The 5,000-nt window shown below is 26.9% G+C and overlaps 1 protein-coding gene across 1 annotated transcript in view; it reads left to right on the forward strand.

Annotated features, from left to right (window-relative positions):
- Positions 1-1,320: 1,320 nt before the first annotated feature.
- Positions 1,321-5,000, forward strand: part of LOC144967956 (uncharacterized) — a 9,355-nt gene continuing 5,675 nt past the window's right edge. The window contains exon 1 of the mRNA XM_078905761.1: positions 1,321-1,601. The gene's annotated coding sequence lies outside the window, so the exon portion shown is untranslated. The remainder of the gene's footprint in view (positions 1,602-5,000) is intronic.

The following is a 5,000-nucleotide window of genomic DNA, read 5'->3' on the forward strand; positions in this document are numbered from 1 at the left end:
CCCCCTAACCATTTCTATCCTATATATTCGATGTATCTTCCTCTCTTTCTCTCTAGATCTCTATCTCCCCACTCTCTCTCCCTCTCTCTCTCTCTCTCTCTCTCTCTCTCTCTCTGTCTCTCTCTCTATCTATCTATCTCTCCCTCTATCTCTTTTCAAATCCACGTAAATTTGAATGAGGAATCATGCATTAAGAGTTGCAGAAAATGTCTTGAATTGTCAAATGGTATTTCGATCATCCTTCTCTCACCCATCCCCAAAGTTGTGTTACTTATTTGTAAATTAATTTGTATCGTAATTTTCGAAAGGATAAAATACAATTTCGTTTATTTCCTTCTGTGTATAAAAAATCATAAAGTACCGAGATGTCAGAGACTGGAAAGACTGAGATCAACCTTATCTGGCTTGCTCTTGAAGATCTTTGTTGGCGCCTTTTCTTCAAATTGAAGATCATTGAATGATTGATTGATTGGTTGATCGATTGATTGATAGTCAAATGATTTATTGGTATAGAATAGATGAATTCAATTTGATTTCAATCCCGATACCTTTAGCTTTATAGAACTCTGATATTTTAGGCAAAAGCCATATCTGTGAACAACACTTTTCCACTCGAACTGGCCGGTATTTGAATGAAGGGCTCTAAATACAGTTATCATAGTTTGAAACACTTTTTTTTCTGTAATATTTATAAAAAATACCAGAAGTAAATTAAGAACAAAACAGAACAAAGCTAACAAACAACAACAAAAATAACAAACAATAAATTTAAAAGAAAAAAACCCCAAAAAACAAAACAAAACAAACATAAACAAACAAACAAACAAACAAAAAAAAAAAAAAAGAAAAAAGACCCAAAAGAAAAAAAACAACAAGAAAACAAACAAACCCGAAAGGAGTGCCATTTTGCCATTTTCATACCATGCTTTCAAAAGTCAATTTCTTGCTTTTAGTAAGTTTTGAATCGAAAAGCCGAATGCAATGTTCCTTACTTGAGCAGTGCGACAAGACAATAAATACCCTGTGTACAATAATTGCTACCTCAATATGGATTATATTATAAAATACCGTTTTTATAAACTAAAGATATTTCACACGATCTGATTTTTGTAAAAAAGCAACTTCTTTGGCATAAATCTTTTTATTCCAAAATCAGTCTCCAGTCCTGGTATTACATTGGTACTCAACCACTAACAAAAAAAAAAAAACTAACCCGCCCTTAACGTTATCGCACCATATTAGCCACGCCCACTTACTCAATTCTCTCATTTCATTGGTCGGTCGATTTTCCTAGTCTGCCGAACTATACACAGGACTTGCAATGGTCAGCTGTTTCAATCCCCGGATGATTTATTTGGGTTCATATTTGAACAAATTCACAATTCTTTTATTTTCTCAGATAGCATGGCGTTCGTTCTTTGCCAAAATATAAGTATTATATGGAATTGTGTTACTCAATAGCAATAACGAAAGTTAATTTGACTCATACTCGTATCAAAGTTTAATCAATATAGATTTTCATAGTATTAGGTTTGTTTTGGGTACATTTAGATTTTTCTTTTGGATATTAAAAAAAAACAACGTTACGTGGAAAATTAAAGGTAAGGCCTCATTATAGTACTTGTGATTATTTCAATAGAAAAATAGACATACCGTTATTGTTTATGATTTTTTGTTTTTAAAAAACATTTTCAGTATTTAAAAAATCCGATTCCAGTACATTTAACACCTCAAAACCTGTTAATAAGATTAGATAATACTACTTGTGATTATATCAATAGAAAAATAGACATACAGTTATTGTTTATGTTTGTTTTGCTTTAAAAAAAACCCAAACATTTTCAGCATTTCAAAAATCTGATTCCAGTACATTTTAATATGTCAAAATCTGTTAATAAGATTAAATCTGACCTGCCTTCTATGATGAAAAAGTCGTAGAATTACGAAATATTAGCTCCAATTTCAGAACTAAATGCACATCTGTAAGTCATTGAAACTTATTGGAAATGAAAGTTGATGACAGACTACATAATTATAAGGATTTTGAAGTATTGCTTCTGATGGTAAATTTTTTTTTTTTTAAATAATTATAACGACTACAATTTTCATCTCTTAAAACTTTAAAATTTCTAGCAGGCAAACCTGGATTAGATATCACCACTCAGCCCACGATTTTTAAAAGTGCATATTTCTTAATAATAATAATAATAATAATAATAATATAATAATAATATAATAATAATAATATGATAATAATAATAATAATAATATAATAATAATAATAATAATAATAATATAATAATAATATATGAATGATATAATAATAATAATAATATAATAATAATAATAATAATAATAATAATAATAATAATATATAATAATAATAATATAATAATAATATAATAATAATAATAATAATAATAATAATAATAATAATAATAATAATAATAATAATAATGATGATGATAATAATAATAATAATGATAATAATAATAACAATAATAATAATAATAATGATAATGATGATGATGATGATGATAATAATAATAATAATAATAATAATAATAATAATAATAATAATAATAATAATAATAATAATAATAATAATAATAATAATAATAATAATAATAATAATAATAATAATAATAATAATAATAATAATAATAATAATAATAATAATAATAATAATAATAATAATAATAATAATAATAATAATAATAATAACAATAATAATAATAATGATAATAATAATAATAATAATAATTCATCCATACGAATTTTTTTTGTACCGACGTGTTAAACAGACATTATAATAAGTTAGCAAATAACTAGGTGGTAAAATTATGTATAAGGTGAAAGTAATGAAATGTGTAAATTGATTTGCATATTGAGTATTATAAATTCGTGTAAATAAGACAAGATCAGTGACAAAAAAAAAAAAAGAAAAATTTCTGTCTTTCTGTCTTGCCTAGTACTTGTTCGTGTACACCTTTTCAGATTTTAATCTTACACTAGTGCAAGCTTTCTAATTTGTAACTTTGCTATTTTTAAAACCCCAAATATTTTGTCACTTGGATGTTTTTAAAACCCTAAATATTTTGTTACTTTGATGTTTTCAAAACCCTAAATATTTTGTTACTTTGATATTTTCAAAACCCTAAATATTTTGTTACTTTGATATTTTCAAAACCCTAAATATTTTGTTACTTTGATATTTTCAAAACCCTAAATATTTTGTTACTTTGATATTTTTAAAACCCTAAATATTTTGTTACTTTGATATTTTCAAAACTGAAAATATCATATCGGATAATTTTAACTTTAAAAATAATTTTATATGCGATGAGTAGTAACAGGATTGAACGATGATTGTGAATAATATTTAATATGTAAAAATGAAAATGCATTGTTTACTGAACATTAGATGCACTCAATGTCTCACACATAAAATATTTTATTAAGGTCCGTTCATAGATTGAATACAATTGCCGTAAAAGTTAAAAACACGGAGAAAAGACATGTAGTTAATATGTTTGATGTCCTTCAATCATTTGATTAACTCATTTAACCTTATGCCGACTATATCCCTAGTTTACCCAGGTTACTTTTACCCCATTCCTATTTATTACATTTTGTCTGAGACAAATTATAGGCGTAATATCAACGTTAATGTTTTTAGTTTTTACATGCTAATGGTAGTTGAATAACTCTATCTATGTACATGCTTAATTTTAATACATTTTTTCCAATTTTGAAAAGTATCAAAAGTCTCTAGGATTGAGTGAGTTAATTAAAAAAATAGATGATAAATAAATGAATAAATAAAACAAATCAATCAATCCCGTCCAAATATATGGCGTTCATTCTTTGCCAATAACTATCATATGGAATTATGTTAAATTAATGAATAAATAGCTCAATCAATCGTCTTCACTCCTCGTGGAAAAAAAGGCGCAAACAAATTCATCCAGGAATTCTTATCTTGAACTAGCCAGGTGAGTTGATCCGAGTCTTACTAATATCTCGCGTCTCAACATTTATTTTTATACTTTAAAAAACAAAAACAAAAAACAACACAACAACACAACAACAAACAAAAATAAAAAGAAAGTAACAGGGGAAGAAAAAACCAAATTAAAAAGACAACCAAAACGAAAAAAAAAAGTTTTTAACTAAAAAAAAAATACATTTAAATATTTTGAAAATTATAATACAAATAAATTTGCAAAGTATTATTGGTGTTTTGAAAGTCTTTCCATGGAAACGATGAAATTATAATAGTTTTGATATCCGAATTGTTTACTAGTTAAGGTAGAAGTGATCTTATTAATATAGATATTATTTTTTAATAAAATATAAAATATTAATTCAGATTGAAAAAAATATATATTAACATATTACAAAAAAATTAATTAAAAATTAAAAAACAAATAAAAACATCGAGGGATGCTCATAATCTACTGGGAAAAACTCTTTTACTTGTAGAACAGCATTACAACAAGTTTTGACACGGCACATCTGTATATTTCTTTTTTCAATTGAGCTTTTATATCGCTCAATATCCACTAAACGTACTCAAAGCGGTTTACAAAGGGTCCCTGACCAACAGCCACACGTAACAAGTATAACGGGACATGACGCCTGTTAGGCGATATTCCATTTTTTTTTCAACAGAGACAACGCTGTTAACGGCCAGGTACTCATTTTACATATTAGTACTGTGATAGAATGTGAGTAAAGAGCCTTTTCCAAAGATTCAACAATGTGCCGACCGAGGCTCGAACCTAGGACCTTCTGATCCGAAAGCGATTTTCATACCACAAGTCCACATAGCCGCACGTACAGTACTGACAACTCAAATTCTTGTGGTAATTGAAAATTATTACAGTAACGTTGAATCAAACCCATATCTGTGTTTGGTTATCAGACCTGCAACTATTATGCATTTGTGGCCCACCGGCTTCCAATGATATTATGTTCGGATGAATCGAATTCCTTCA

This window comes from Berghia stephanieae, chromosome 3 (genome assembly GCF_034508935.2).
Source record: "Berghia stephanieae isolate SIO BIC M18660-M18661 chromosome 3, UCSD_Bste_1.3, whole genome shotgun sequence".
Taxonomy (NCBI): domain Eukaryota; kingdom Metazoa; phylum Mollusca; class Gastropoda; order Nudibranchia; family Aeolidiidae; genus Berghia; species Berghia stephanieae.